Source organism: Vulpes lagopus, chromosome 10, assembly GCF_018345385.1.
Source record: "Vulpes lagopus strain Blue_001 chromosome 10, ASM1834538v1, whole genome shotgun sequence".
NCBI classification, from domain to species: Eukaryota; Metazoa; Chordata; class Mammalia; order Carnivora; family Canidae; genus Vulpes; species Vulpes lagopus.
The window spans coordinates 55,798,220-55,815,307 of NC_054833.1; the positions used below are offsets into that span (position 1 = coordinate 55,798,220).

Sequence of the window (17,088 nt, forward strand, 5' to 3'; positions counted from 1 at the left end):
CTGCACACTCTGGTTTAGGAAGCTGTACACTGATCACCGGCAGGTGAACGTGCTCAAGTTATACAGTACATGAAAGTTCAAGTTATAAAGTATATGAAAGTTCCTTTCATGTGCTGCTTTGGGAAAAGTCTCAAGTTTCTCCATTTGCTCCAGTATGGTGTTTTGCCCACAGCAGTCACTTTAAGTAACTTAAAGGAACTCCTGTTTGAAACTGTACTAAAAACTCCCTGGCAACATCTGGAGAGAATACCAGGAAGAGCAGTAAAATGTCCTCATCAAACTTGTGCTACTAGTGGAAGACAAGGCTACACCTCTCCTGCAGAGCTGTCTGCTCATGCCTGGGATGACATACAGAGCCAACAGCTGACTATACACAAAGGGTACCGGCAGGTACTGAGATCATGGGTTACTTATTGGAGGTTTTTGGGCCTGTTTTTGTAACTCTCTCCCCTTCACGACCTCCACCACTTGTGCAATAAATATAATTTCTATTTGTTCTTAAAAATGGACTGATAGGGCAGCCCTGGTGGCTAGCGGTTTAGTGCTGCCTTCAGCCCAGGGTGTGATCCTGGAGTCCCAGGATCAAGTCCCTGCATGGAGCCTGCTTCTCTCTCTGCCTGCGTCTCTGCCTCTCTCTCTCTCTCTCTCTGTGTCTCATGAATAAATAAATAAAATCTTAAAAAAAAAAATGGACTGATAAAATGGTGGGCAACTAACTGGCAAAAGACATTTCAGAATTTGCTGTGCTATCCAGAACAGGAGGAGAACATCTAAAGGGCATACTGATCTCTGCAACAGCTGCAGCGTTGCAGCCACCCCAGATTTGGCCCTAACACTGAGTGGGCATCACGGCTCCCACGGAATCCACAGACATGCAATACCAGCAAGTACACAGGACTCACCGGGCCAAAGGAAGCACTAAGCCAAGCACAGCGTAGTCGTAGGTCCTGTTTTTTCAGTTCTTATCTATTACACAAGATTTTCCACACAAATAAACTAGATCCAAACCTGCCATCCTTCTGCAGAAACACGAACTGTCATAAACTTCACTAATTTCAGCTTTCAGACCAATGGTGTTCTTAGGCTCCCAGAGCCCTGAAGCCAGGTATTTACAGATAATCAGGACGTTTCCTTGCAATTTAGAGATGAAAGCTGCAATCTCTCTTACAAGTCAGCTAAGAAACAACCAAGCGTCCCAGGTTTATGCATGCCCTGGTATTTTCTTATGTTATGAAATAGCTAGAATTTAAAACAAACTTAAAACATTAAGAATTCTTATTTCTAATACAGACTGTACTCTATCCTAAGTATTGTAAATAATGAAGGACGTAGTCAAAGTTAGTACACAAAAATGATTTTAAAGCTTTTTAAAGACTTTTCTTAAGCTTTGTTTTACCACAATTCCACAATACTCTAAACCTAATAGTAAACGTGTTCCTTTTATTTTTCAGGACTATCATTCTCATTTTTTTTTTTTTTAATATAGCAGTTTTTACACCTGCTCATCAAGGGCCCCATTCTCATACTTCTCTTGTAAGGAGGGACGACACCCATCATCCTTCCAAGCAGATGGGAGTGCCATCCTGCCCTTCAGGAATTCATTTTAGCAAGTGAATTTAATGATTTCAAAAGGTAGGAGAGACCCAGAAAGATAATTTTACGAACTCCATACTCTAGCATGTACACTCTGTAATGGGAGGAAATTATCTTTTTTTCTTTCAAATGTACATCCATTGTGCACAGAGTATTTTGTTATAACACCCTTTTGTTAAGGGTCTCAGGACACTTAAACCCAAAGGGGATTATTATTTTTTTTTAGATTTTATTTATTGATGAGAGACAGAGAAAGAGAGAGGCAGAAACACAGGCATAGGGAGAAGGCGGCTCCATGCAGGGAGCCCAATATGGGACTTGATCCCGGGACTCCAGGATCTTGCCGTGGGCTGAAGGCAGATGCTCAACTGCTGAGCCACCCAGGGATTTCCCCGAAGGGGGGTACACTTATACCAAGTGTGTCTGTATACGAGTAATGTAGAAATAATTTTTTTTTCCGATTTTTATTTACTTATTCACAGAGACAGACAGAGAGAGGCAGAGACAGAGGCAGAGGGAGAAGCAGGCTCCATGCAGGGAGCCCAATATGGGACTCGATCCCGGAACTCCAGGATCATGCCCTGGGCTGAAGGCAGATGCTAAACTGCTGAGCACCTAGGGATTCCCAGAAATAAATACTACTAAAGCTAAACTCTCTCATTCTAACTTACTGTCTTTCTTTAAATTTTTTTTAAAAGATTTTATTTATTTATTCTTGAGAGACAAAGAGAGAGAGAGAGAGAGATAAAGAGAGGCAGAGACACAGAAGGAGAAGCAGGCTCCATGCAGGGAGCTCGACTTAGGACTCGATCCCAGGTCTCCAGGATCATGCCCTGGACCAAAGGCAAGCACTAAACCACTGATCCACCCGGGCTGCCCCTTTCTTTTAAATTTAATCAAGTTTTTTTTTAACTTTAATTCCAGAGAAGTTAACATGTTAATATACTATGTGGTATTAGCTCCAGGTGTACAACAGTAACTCACAATCGCGTACACGACTCAGCGCTCAGCACAGTCCACGTGCTCTTCACCCCCGTCCTGTCTCCCCTGCCTGCCTCCCCTCTGGTGACTGTGTTCTCTAGAGTTAACAGTCCACGTTTTTTGGTCTCTTTTGTTGTTCATTTGGAGTTTTTTATATTCTACATATGAATGAGATCAAATGAATTTGTCTTCTCTAATTTATTTCCCTTAGGATAATACCCTCTAGCTCCACCCATGTCATTGCAAATGGCAAGATCTCATTCTTCCTGATGGCTGAGTAACTGTTCCAGTATATGTACAACCACCTTTTTTCTATCTACTCACTAGTCGATGCACACTTGGGCTATTTCCATAATTTGGCTACTGTAGATGGAGACTGCTATCAACATTGGAGTGTACCTACCTTGTTGAATTATGGTTTTCATATTCTTTGGGTAAATACTCAGTAATGGAATTACTAGGTCATAGGGTCATTCTATTTGCCATTTTCTGAGGAACCCTCATACAGTTCTCCACAATGGCTGCACCAGTCTGCAATCCTACCAACAGTGTATAAGCTTTCCCCTTTCTCTACATCCTTGCCAATATTTATTATTTCTTATAGGAAATTATCTTATTTATATTGTCAGAATACAGACTAAAATTTCTATCTAAAGATGACTACTGGGGGCAGCCCCGGTGGCACAGCAGTTTAGCGCCACCTGCAGCCCAGGGCGTGATCCTGGAGACCCTGGATCGAGTCCCATGTCAGGCTCTTTGCATGGAGCCTGCTCCTCCCTCTGCCTGTGTCTCTGCCTCTCTCTCTCTCTCTCTGTGTGTGTGACTATCATAAATAAATTAAAAAAAAAATTTAAAAAAAATCTTAAAAAAAATAAATAAAGATGACTACTGGGAGTGTTCTAGTACTTTACAAATCCTCATGGAGCTGTGATGAAGATTACATGATAAAAGTAGCTTAAAGTACATGGCATAGGTCTCTTGCTGCAGCTACAAGAGTGGGAGCACCAGGCAGCAGGCTTGCAACAGAATTCCTCGGATCGCTCTAAGAAAATGGCAGACGGACCAGACATGAGGGAAATCGCCAGCTTTGATAAGGCCAAACTAAAGAAAATGGAGACACAGAAGAATGCCCTGCCAAACAGAGACCATTGAGCAGGAGAAGCAGAGTAAGATTTCCTAAGAATCTAGAGGATTCCCCACCCCCATCATCTTCGAGACACCCCAGTCATGATGTGGAGGAAGAAGAGCCACCTGCAAGATGGGCACGACCAACAGGCTACACTGTGAACCTGGGTACTCCGTGCCGAGGCCACTGGCCTTGCAGGTCTCTGAGAGGACCCCCCCAATCGGACTGCCAAATTCTCTGGTTTGCTCTGGGATATTATAGCAAATTATTTGTATGATTAATGAAAATAAAACACACCTCGTGGCAAAAAAAAAAAAAAAAAAAGCACATGGCATAATGCCTGGCTAAATATTTATTTATATTTTAGTCCAGAATAATGGGTAAGAACATGGACTCTGGCGCCAGACTGGCAAAGCTGCCTGGCCACGTCACCTGTTAGCTACAGGATCTTGGTGGAAGTGTGCCTTAGTTTCGCATCAATAAAATGGGGATAACAGAGTCACTGTGAGGATTCAGTTACTCCATATGAAGGACTTAAACCAGTGCCTGGCACATAATAAACACTCAACAAATGCTAGTCATTATTGTTTTCACTGTGGACTGATTTTAGAATAAATCATGCCCTTGGGGCACTGGATGGCTCAGTGGCTGAGCATTTGACTCCTGGTTTTGACTCCCCCCGAGTGGACATGTGCACGCTTTCTCTAATACAAATGGATAAATCTTAAAAAAAAAAAACTACGGAAGTTGAGATGGGGAGGTTTAAATACTGTCAATACAAGAAAGAATTTGTGCCAGTGTCTGAGCCTTAAATGACTAAAATAAAAAACGGGGAGGTGTTGAGGGGAGCTCCTCAGGTAAGCAGCCCTGAGGGTGGGCACACACTCACTGGGGGTGCGTGCAGGAGAGCAAGGAGGTGGTAAGAAGAATCAAGGCTAGACAGGAGATCTGGGGCCAGGCCAGTGGTTCCACTGACTTGTACACTGCCAATTTAAACCAAGCAAATTAATTCCTTGATATAACTGATTCAACTAAGTCAACCTAAGCAAATTTCTATTAAGTGACCGATCTCAACTACTCAGGTAAGAGGGCTTGTCTTCTGTATATCTCTGGTGAACCATGATTTTGCAACCACATTTGTCCTGAAAGACTCCAAAATATTCAGGCATCAAAACACTGCAAATTTTGAAAGGCATAAAGAACAAGATGAATAAGCAAAGGAGTAGAAAAAGTAGAAATACATAAAAGGAAGCTTGGATGTGAGAGCAAGAATCCCGAATTTATGAAGTATTACTCATCTTATCCAATACTTGCAGGCCCGTGAGGTTGTGTTTTGATCGTAAACAGTTCAAACTGACAGGACTTTTTACAAATACTTCACGCTGCCCAGATGAACCCACTTCTTCCCATTTCCCACCAACCTTTCTGTGCCTTCTTTGTTTTCTCAGTTCAGTATTCACAGTTTCTAGGGGTGAAAAGACTTCAATGGAACATTTACCACACGGTTTCTTTTCAAGTTGATTAGGGTTAACATTAACACAGATACTTCTCTCTGCATCTGGAGACAGCTTCTGTGGGGTGAGGACAGGGACAGGTCTTCAGTACCACTGCTACTGGTCCTCTAGAACTCTCTCCCAAACTCTTGAAGAAATGCTACACATCTTCCCTCTCCTCTCTACAAACAGTTAGTTGCCTGTCGACTCTCAAGACATACAAAACCAACCAGTGTATCTGGGATTCTGACCAATTATTGGAGAACATCAAAAGCATGCAGTTGAACTCCAATCATTAAGCAGAATACTACTATTCTTAGGAAACAGCAGGGTTTGGTTCAGTTGGCAACACTCCTGGCCTCTGGATCAAGAGGTCACAGTCTCACATTTCACACAAGAACTCCAGTTTACAACCCATGCTAACACTCCTGCAGAATAATTCAAGAGGCATTAAATGACAGTCCCATTAAAAACCAAGTATCTAGCAAAACTTCAAACCTTGAAAGACAAGGTGGAAACAAACTGGACATACTAATTCTTCTTTTAAACAAAAGCCCATGTGCTTAGAAATAGGCGAGAGAAAGAAAGAGGGAGAGTGAGGTACTAGGTTTTGGCCAAATGTAGGATAAATGAATTAGATTTCATAACAACACTGGCATTTGCTTTTAAACACTGCCCTGGTTCCAAAAAAGAATAGAGCAACATGTGCAATAAAGATTTCATTAAAAATAAGCTCTGGTGTCTAAATATTTCTATTAAATAATTTAGCTTTATACTAGGGTGGTGGGCTAAAAATATAGGAAAAGTTTTTGCAGAAATCAGAGGCCATATCAAGAGATTTCATGCAGACAATCTACAAGCACACAACTCAGACAGGGTGGCACCAAGTGATTAACAGCCCTTTACAAAAATAGATAAATAATGTTGCAATACACATGCTCTCACTTGAAACACTAGGCTGAATTCTTGAAAGCAGAAGCTTATTCTATGCTCTAAAAAATCAGTAAATTTCCTTTAAAATTGACACAACAGGTTACTTAACACCAGAGCTTCTAGAATGTCAATAGGTAAATTTCCTTAAATAAAACTATTTTTTCCCTACTTAAAATGATACAATGAAGTATTTTCTTCTCATGGAAATAATTCAGCCCTAGGATCGTTAAAAACTCTTACCACTTAAACTAATGTTGGGCATAGCTGGGAAAAAATTCTGTGTGTAGTATAAATAAATTTTTATAATGCCATGAATTTTCAGTTTTCATTTTAACTGGGCTTGTCTGGTATTATTTTTCAGTGTTCAAACAGCTTTAGTTATGCCTCTTGATCACAGGTCTGGAGCCAGAAGGCACCCAGGAGGTCACCCTGTCTCTTGCACACTGGATTGCCAATGCTGGAATGCCCTCTAGCAGAAACCTGCCAGGCTACCCATTTGCTGAAGTCTTCTCTGCATGTCTTTATGATGAAGGCATTTTACCTCAACCAGGTACTATGAACAAAATCATTTCCCATTGCTTGACTTTCCCAGAAGTGGACAATCCCAAGTAGGATAGACCCACGGCGGAAGTTATTATAAATGAGAGTCAATTTGAATTTGCTACTTAGTTATTTTATTAGAGGAGAGCACCAGGAGCCTAGGTGAAATCCTGACCACATTCTAATCCAATGTACAAGCACCGACATGTCGTTTGTTGGACTAAAACACTGATTTTCAGATAAAGCAATAGGTCTATGCAACCTCTTCTCCACTAGTGCCTATACTACATGATCTCCTCTTAACAATAAACCAAGCCAGGTAATAAAGGACAACATATATGGCCCTTTAACAGTTTATGCAGTACTCTCACACATATGACCTACATATATAAAATAATAAAAGGAACTCAGATCAAGCAGCAGTTAGGGGTGGTGGCAGGAGAGGAGGAAGTGCTGGCTGAACTTCCAATTGTGCAACATAAAAATCCACCCATTTCAGAGCTTGACGCATGTGTCTAAGAATATGAAAGAATATGCAAATATATGTGAAATCTAAAAATTATTTTCAATTCATTCGATTATTTGATAAGGGGATGAACAAATCAGAATCACCCAAGAAGCTTTCATAAGAGGAAGTAATTCATCCTTACTGGCATCATTTCTTCTAAAGAACATGATAAATTAAAAGCATCCTGGTGTGTGCTTATAAGGCAAACTCAACATCTCTTTCTCTAGGCAAAAATAAATAAATAAAGCATCCTATTTTAGTTCAACAAGTGTTCATTAATCCCCATATGAGTACTCAATATTGAATGAGCCTCTAGTGTAGATTTCAGTCTACAAAAAAAAAAAATTGTTGTATGACAAAAACAAAGAAACTTTATGATCATACACAGCCATAGATTTAAAAGAAATAGCTGTGCTATGGATTGACACAGGCCAGGGTGGGTGAATCTGTACATGTCCTCACCCCTTCAAGGAAGATCTGCCACATATAAAACTGATCACACCTACACCTATGAAACCATACGGAAGATTAAGATGAGGCATGGTCAGTGTTCTCATTAAGTATTCCCACAGTCCGTATCCAAGACTCTTTAAAGCAGTAAAAGCAGTAGTATCAAAGATGGAACATAAAACAAACTTTATATGCTCAAAAGGAAGCTTCTTTATATGTTTTCTCTCAAATTAAAGCTTAATAGAAATTACTTTCTACTCACAGAATAGTAATCTTCCTCCAACTCCCGAAATGAATAAAGCACCTAAATACCATCAGCAATTTGTACGACTGCCAACGCGTGTAAAGGAAAATTCTAAGTTACATTTGACAATTAAAACAGTCCGGAAAAAAAAAAAAAAAAAGAAACAGTCCAAAATTAGGGGCACCTGGGTGACTCCGTGGTTGAGTGCCTGTCTTTGGCTCTGGTCGTGATCCCAAAGTCCTGGGATCGAGTCCCATATTGGGCTCCCTGCATGGAGCCTGCTTCTCCCTCTGCCTATGTCTCTACCTCTCTCTCTGTGTCTCTCATGAATAAATAAGTACATAAAATCTTAAAAAAAAAAAAGTTTTAAATTAAATTAAAACAGACTGTAAAGAGATCCCAAAAGATATGGAAGATGTGTGGCACTGGCATGCCATGGTCCTGAGAGTGGCTAACATCTCTCCCCTCAAGAAGCTGTTAAGAAGCTCTCTTTTGGCTCTCAGAGATGACGACAGAGCTCGGTTTGTGGGCTATTGTGGGCTAACAGAGAAGACACCATTAAAACTGTAGTTTAGGGGATCCCTGGGTGGCGCAGCGGTTTGGCGCCTGCCTTTGGCCCAGGGCGCAATCCTGGAGACCCGGGATCGAATCCCACATCGGGCTCCCGGTGCATGGAGCCTGCTTCTCCCTCTGCCTATGTCTCTGCCTCTCTCTCTCTCTCTGTGACTATCATAAAAAAAAAATAAATAAAAAAAAATAAATAAAACTGTAGTTTAAATCTCCAATCCTTGTTTCTAGAATCTTTTTTACAGTTGCATATATAATAAGCAATTAATCCCATGTCAGTATTTTCTCAAGCAGAACCAGTATTTAAATTCAGTTTGCACTCTTATTGAAGTATACACCTAAACTCATGGATTTTTCATCTGAAACAGGGAGAAAGGTCAGCCTTTAACTTCTTTAACTTCTTCATCCCTAAATATCAATTCCATTGTAAATCCTACCTAAATCCCTTCACATCAACGTTTGAGTTTTACTTTCCCTTTCCTTTCCTCCATTGTTAAGTCACAATAAGAAAAATCCCTCCTCTAAAAATATTCATCCTGTTGCCCAAGTTACTAAGTGTTTCTGCTTGTTAGTGGTTATTTACATAGTAAACCTAGTATACTTTACACTAAATGGCGAACATCATAAACACAACTCCACATTTCTGAAAATACCTAATTTGATATTTATATAAAGACCTGAGAAGTAAATGAATTTCCTCATTGATTTTCACAGAATTTGAGATGATGCAGTGCAATCCACTCATCATACAGTCTAGGGAAGTAAGGCTCCTGGAGGCAGGAGAGACCATCAGCCCACCTGTCAGCCACATTACTGCACATTCACTAATACACCAGTCCCCATGCTAGTGCCTGAACCACACCTAGCCACACTCAGAACTGGAAAGGACCTTGCCATATGCGGGGGGGGGGGGGCATTCAGGCAATTGAAATTCAATAGGGACAAGTTTTTTAAGCTAAATGTAAAATTTTACTAAAATCACATATTGTAAAGCTACTAAACCACAAACAGAGCAAAGCCAACAAAGGATTCACTACTCAGTGTCAAATAAAACCCTATCCAAGATCCTTCTAAACAACAAAAGACCAAACTGCCCCACAAACCTCCAGCATTGCAATTTCCTCTTTCTCAGGGTTACCAACATAGAGTACTGAGGGGGTGGTTCAGCCAAGCAGACACCTGCCCATGATAACCACTCCCACATAATGTGCCTCCTGATTGAGGACAGGGACCATGAGGCTCTTGCTTGGTTTGTTCCTAGCTCTGAGCTGAAGTTTTCAGAAGGTAGCACAACAGAGGAAAATAACTCCATATTTCTGAAATGACTGAGAAAGACATTTAAAAGCAACTCTTAGCATTTCTTGGTGAGCAGCTAATACGGGCTGGCACTATGCAGAGCATGAGAGGTCCAGAAGCCTGTACATAGGCCTGACTCCCAATGCAGCAAGGCCTAAGGGAAGCCAGGAAAGGGGACTTTAAGGCAGTCTTGGGGCCAGGAAAATCTGGGAAGGCACTCTAGAGGGATGTGTATGTCATTTCAATAGTTCCTGGAAAGGGGAGGTGGTGAGGAAATTTAAAAAGCAGTTCCCGGGGATCCCTGGGTGGCGCAGCGGTTTGGCGCCTGCCTTTGGCCCAGGGCGCGATCCTGGAGACCCGGGATCGAATCCCACGTCAGGCTCCCAGTGCATGGAGCCTGCTTCTCCCTCTGCCTGTGTCTCTGCCTCTCTCTCTCTCTCTCTCTGTGACTATCATAAATAAATAAAAATTAAAAAAAAAAAAAAAAGCAGTTCCCAAAAGCCACCATATCAGAAATACAAAAATATCCAAAATCTCAGCTTCCATTAAAAACTAAGAAATTTGGGGCACGTGGGTGGCTCAGTTGGTGAAGTGTCTGCCTTCCGCTCAGGTCATGATCTCAGGGCTGCATCAGGCTTCCTGCTCAGTGGGGAGTCGGCCTCGCCCTCTGCCTCTCCCCTCACTCATGCTTTCTTTTAAATAAATAAAATCTAAAAAAAAACAAAAAACAAACAAACAAAAAAACCTAAGAAATTTCTCTGAATTGTAATTGCCACAGTTAAACTATTTCACACAATCTAACTGTGGAACTCAAGGAGATTAATTCAGAGATCAGGGTGCATTTTGAACAGGACTCGTGATGTGGGGGACGTCCTACAATAAGTAGCACTGCTGTCTTCCTCCTCCAGAGTCTGTGCTGATGGCGCCACAGGTTGTTTTGTGTCTTGGGTGGGAGGAGGAGAGAGCTGCCAACACAGTAAGTTAGGAAATATTTACCTCTGACAGACAATGCCCATAACTAGAAAATCATTTCAAATAGCCTATGTTATTAGGGCAACAAATGTTAACACTTTCAAAGAATTTGAATTAAACACAGATTTCAATTCTTGTAACATAAATTCTGATTTCATGGATTGGTGCTTTCTCTAAATTAAAATTACAGGTTATTACTAAAAAACATTTTTTCTCATTTAAAATTTTCCTGAAATTGAATGCAGAACAGTGGCAACGTGGATTTCTTTAATGAAGGGGGAATGCTGTGGAAAAATGCCTGAATTTTTTACAGAAAAGCTCCCAAGTTTTAAAAGTATAATACCAAAGAGTAATAAGGTTGTAAAATTCACAGATTAGAAGTATCCTGTTGAAGAAAACTGCTATTAATTTTATCCTGAGCAGAATGAAGCTCACTTCATTATTATTGCTATTCTCTAAGCAAATATAAGGTCCAACAACATTTGGATAGCCCAATTTCATACAATGATGACAAAAATCACAGATGAAACTGTTTTATTTTCTACTGCTATTAAAAAAAACCCCAAAAGGGGCACCTGGGTGGCTCTGTCAGTGAAGTGTCTGCCTTGGGCTCAGGTAATGGTCTCAGGTAATGGTCTCAGGGTCCTGGGATCAATCAAGTCCCTCGGCACCTGCTCAGCGGGGCGTCTGCTTCTCCCTCTGCCCTCCCCTCTTTCCTGCTCTTTCTAAATAAATGTATAAAATCTTAAAAAAAAAAAAAACCACCAAAACTATGGAGAAATAAATGATGTTTCCATAAGTGAGCAATGAAGTTACATAAAATCCAAAAATCATCTCCTCTCAAACCCAGACACCAGGTCTAAAGGATACATACATTAAATTGGAATTCCTTTAACAGACAACTCTCAATATCTGTTTGAGCTGAAGCAAAACTGCTGAACAAGTTTTGCATTTGCTAGGATGACACGATTTTTTTTAAAGGATTTTATTCATTTATTTATTCATTTATTCACAAGAGACACACAGAGAAAGAGAGAGAGAGAGAGAGAGAGAGGCAGAGACACAGGCAGAGAGGGAGAAGCAGGCTCCATGCAGGGAGCCTGACGTGGGACTCGATCCCAGGTCTCCAGGATCAGGCCCTGGGTTGAAGGCAGTGCTAAACCACTGAGCCACCCGGGCTACCCGGATGACATGATTTTAAGCAAGTACAGGGAGTGGGGGTTGGGAGAGCACTGTATTCCTAGATACTGAACAGCTTCCTGCAAACCCAACAGCTAGCTTATGGGAGAGCTGTTTGCACCCGCAGACCTGAGCTCCTGCTCCACTGCAGGCCAGAGGGCGGGGGCTACAGAGCCTGCTGGCAGAATCCAGGCCGTGCTCAGCAGCTTTGCTGTGAGGGCTTCAGATTGCAGCCTGAGAAAATGCTCCATAAATAGCAGCTCTATTTTCTTGTAAAGCCTCCTCACAGACCTAATACAGCTTCACTACCAAAAATGGAGGGGGTCACCATAGACGTTTTCTCTTTTTTTCCAAGTCCAGAGAACACAGGGATATCCTGCTAACCATGTTACTCATTTTGAGAGTATGATTCACAGGGCTAAAATCTGATTCACTGTTTAAATTCAACCTTTAGATAACATAAATTACAATGGACCAAATCCATTTTTGTAATGACTCCATTTCACAAAGACAAAAAGAACTGCTGTTTTTATAGAGCTTCAGAGAAAAAGATGTCTGCTTGGTTCTGAAATTAAATGCAGGAGTATGTGTTTACTCCCTGCCTGTTTAGCAGTGCTCAGGTGGCTCATTTATACGCGGCCAAGAGCTGAGGACAGGTGGGGACAGGTGCGTGCACCATGGCACAGGAAGCAACCACACAGCAGGCCAACAGCAGTGCTTGGACGCACCTCCTGGGTTCACGCACCTCCTGGGTTCGGGAGCAAACGTGACTTGGTAACTCAGACAACTCACCAGGTGGTAAAGTAACAAAAACACAAGTAAAGTCAAATCTATTGGCAATAGCAACGAAGATTTTTCTCAATTCAGTGGAACTCAAGTAGGGAGAGAATGGAGCACCATAGTTAAATCGAGCACCTTAAGTCCAGGCTCCTCTCTGCTGCAGCTTCCCGGGTGGGGCTGTGCCTATGTTATTCCAAAGCTAAACAACTGAAATTGAGATAGTTTTTTGACAAAATACAACAGGCAAGATTTAGAGGGTGATTCAAATTAGACATTAATTGGAATTCACAATCTTAAACAGAAACTCTCAAGTGTAACCAAAAAGCCCATATTCTGTCTAACCCACTGAGTGGTTTCAAAATAACCTGGCTGACTGGATGGCATCCTAAGAGAAAACACCTATCAACTTATATTACATTATTCACAAAAAACAAGACTACTTAACAGTATAAACCGTTCCCCAGTGAGATTATGTTCCACCCTGAGTGTTTTTTGGCCCCAGATGGTAATTCACTCACCCTGAACATTGCTTTTTAAAACTTCCCATCCACGTGTGGACAAACACACGGGCACAGTATTCTGCAGTTCCACCCATCAAGGAGCACACTGCTTCTCAAGCCCCTGAAGTCTGGACTGACCCAGTTGGAGCTTAGACCAACACGATACAGGGGAACCATACCTCTCACCCTTTCAGGAGCTCCCACCAATATGAAGGAGAGCTGCTAGGTACAAGCCAAACCAACATACCTCAAAGTGCACCTTGTGGGCACCTGGGAGAATCCCAGGGTCCTGTGTCAGCCCCCAGCTGAAATGCTTCTGCCCTGGCAGCCCAGCTCACTCAGACAGCCTAGCTCACTTAGCCTGCATGCAGTCAACGACCTGCACGTGCTTTCCTGTGCGAGCTGAGATTTGAACAGCAGAGCCGCTGCTGCTGTGGACTATACTCACTTCTCAATCACCAACATTCCAGAACTACCAACTGACTCCCGGAGCCACAGTAAACTCAGGAGTTTAAGAATTCAGAATGCTCTGCCCTCACAAATTTTTACTAATAAATTTAAAATCCAAAGAGTTTAAATTTATTTGTTATAAATAAATTTAAAATCCTAGTGTTTTAGAAGACAAGGCACCTTGGTGGCTCAGTCGGTGGAGTGTCTGCCTTCGGCTCAGGTCATGATCTCAGGGTCCTGGGATCAAGTCCCATGTGGGACTCCCTGCTTCTCCCTCTGCCCCTCCCCGCTTGTGCACCCTAACTCAAATAAATAAATTCTTAAAAAAAAGAGAGAGACACAAAACTTAGTTTCCACAGTAACTTATAGTGATAAGTAGAATATTAGATTTGTTTTACAATTTATTTTAATAAAGTGAATGATAAGCACTCAAATATTTATCTGGTTTTGGCAATGTAAAATAGACTAAACCATCTAATTCTGCCTGTCTAAAATGAATTCTACGGTTTAATTAGAAAAGTTCTGCAAATCTCTGGAAGTAAGTTTTGGCGATCAGCAGGTTTCCAATGAAACTTTAACAAATAAAAACCTGTGGGCCTCTGGCTGGCTCAGTTGGTAGAACATTCAACTCTTGATCTTGCTCAGGGTTCTGAGTTCAGGCCCCACATGGAATGTAAAGATGCCCTAAGTAAGTAGAACTTCTAAAATAATAAATAAAAAATTTTAATTTCTTACACCATGTTTTACTATTCTATTCATGCAATATATGAAAAGGGTCTATATTTGAGGGTCCATAATGCTAATAAAGTTTATCTGGTCAACACATGAACAGTAAGCTAGCTACACTGAGCGCCAGAAAAACAAAAGAAACCCTTTCAACTAGCATTTCCTGATGTACTCTCAAAAAATAGCAACAAAAGAAATCTTAAAATAGGCTGCAACATCAAAATAAACTTTCAAAATGCATATAGGATATAACGGTATTCAACAATGTTTCTATAATAGGTGGTCTTCACTTTTAAACATTTTTTTTCCCAAGCGGTGAATAAAACCAAACCATTAAACAGTTTTTCAAGTGTTATGATGCTGGAATTGGTTTTTTTAAATGCCCAACGTCAGGGTATAGATTTAACCACAGTTAATAGGTTCATTTTGATGAAGGAAGCGAGTCTCTTAAAGACACAAATGTCATTCAAGAGAAGGGCAAACAGTTTAGAGGCTCCTAGGAAGCATGTGTGCAGCTCTGCCTCATTCCCCCTCGCCCAGCTCCACAAGCAGAGTACAGACGCTAAGTGCATTCCTGCGATCCAAGGGAGGAGATCCTGACAGGGTCCCATTGCCACCACCTTCTTCCTTCTCCCCTGGGCTCCCACAGTCCTCTTCTCCTCTCTGGTTTCACTTTTCAACAACACAGGTGTATTCCTTCATCTAATTCTATGCAAATATATTCATTTTCTGTGGAACAAACTTGTAATCATGTAAAGTATTCATCTACACCTAGAAAACATGCAATATTTTTTAGTAGTCCTAGTTGTCTGAATTTAAGAACAATCTCAAACTTATAAAGTTAACCTCAGAATACAAAAAGCAAATACTTAAGCATCTTTTTAGGATGGAGTTGACCAGCAGCAGTAATTAGGCAGGGATATGGGCATTAATCAGGCTGCCCATCCACCAATGGACTCTGACACAAACGAGCAGTTCGAGGGATGTCATGTCAATAGAGCAAGAACAAAGAGGGCCACACCTATCTTTAGTGACCTTATGCTGACCTTATATTGAGTGAGCCTCAGCAGGTTCTCCAGTGACAGACTCAGCAACGAAAAGTCAAACAAGATGACTTGCAAGAAATGGGAGTCCTGAGACCCATCCAGTCCTGACTGACTTAATGAATGTCATATGACTGATGTATGAATTTGGTCCCAACTCTAAAGAGTGGGACCCATGGGAGGTGTTTATGAAGTCAAGAGACCTCTACGTACATCTACTGAATCAAAGAAAACACTTAAGAAGAGGAGGGAGAAAAAAAAAAAAAAAAAAAAAAGAGGAGGGAGAAAGACAGTCACCCACATCAATTCGAGTGACCCAACACACACCATCCAGAACCAATGGATCTTTTCTGAGAACAATCTCCCTGTGTTTGGGGAAGTGGATGAGTCGTGCTGTGAAAATTCTTCCCTATAGCGTGATGGACATTAACTGGAAACTCATACACAGGTGCACAAAGGGCACGCTTAGTCTTCAAAGAGAGGACAATGATCTTAATTTTACTTATCACTGTCCACTGTCAACTGTAAGAGATTTATACCAGTCACACCCTCCAGCTGGGAGGGGTTAAAAGTGATCCTATTACATCATCTGGAGCCCATCCAAAGTACACAATTTCAGAAACATAACCTGTATCAGTCTGAACATGTGCAGAGAAAAACAGAAACATCTGTATTTTGGCCAAATCTCCCCCACAGGGCTTTTTTTTTTTTTTTTAAGGAAAAAAAAAAAGTTATGCAGGAGGGTTCAGTACATTTTAACTGTAACCCCCATAACTGGTAAGGATTAGCTCCAGGCAGGGCTCAGAAATCTCCATTTATTTAGCTCATTTCTAACCTTAGCATTTGGCTACTTTTAATATAGTTCCTTACTCTACACATTTAACTAAGATATATTAATTCTGTTCCATTCTTCTGTACCATACATTTTAATACCTTTTACAATCCAGAATTACTTACTTTTTTATAACATTTCACACTGTTCTCTCATGACCAGAGTGCTTTGGTCTGGTTTTAAATTGATCACTGTGGGGATCCCTGGGTGGCGCAGCGGTCTGGCGCCTGCCTTTGGCCCAGGGCGCGATCCTGGAGACCCGGGATCGAGTCCCACGTCGGGCTCCCGGTGCGTGGAGCCTGTTTCTCCCTCTGCCTGTGTCTCTGCCTCGCTCTCTCTCTCTCTCTCTGTGACTATCATAAATAAATTTTAAAAAATAAATAAATAAATAAAAATAAATTGATCACTGTGATTTTATGTGGGTTTTTAAAAAGGTTTTCTTCCTCTTCTTCCACAGAAGATTTCCATATATAACTGCTTTTTATCTAATGAGGAAGAGGTTCCTGAAAAAGTCGATCTGGAGAAATTCAATGACATCAGTGATGGAAGAGTTTAACACATCTGTCACTACTATTGGTGAATCCATTTAAAACTAAACCCAGTTTTGGGGATCCCTGGGTGGCGCAGCGGTTTGGCGCCTGCCTTTGGCCCAGGGCACGATCCTGGAGACCCGGGATCGAATCCCACATCGGGCTCCTGGTGCATGGAGCCTGCTTCTCCCTCTGCCTGTGTCTCTGCCTCTCTCTCTCTCTCTCTCTCTCTGTGACTATCATAAATAAATAAAAATTAAAAAAAAAAAAAAAAAACTAAACCCAGTTTTCATGAAATTCTAACTACTTATCTCTCCATGGTTGCATCATTGGTAGAAAAGTATT

General features: G+C 41.3%; 1 protein-coding gene and 1 pseudogene across 6 annotated transcripts in view; one reads left to right on the forward strand and one right to left on the reverse strand.

Moving 5' to 3' along the window:
• Nucleotides 1-17,088, reverse strand: part of YAP1 (Yes1 associated transcriptional regulator) — a 114,207-nt gene that overhangs the window by 84,161 nt on the left and 12,958 nt on the right. The window lies entirely within an intron of this gene.
• LOC121499556 lies at nucleotides 3,400-3,754 on the forward strand (annotated as a pseudogene).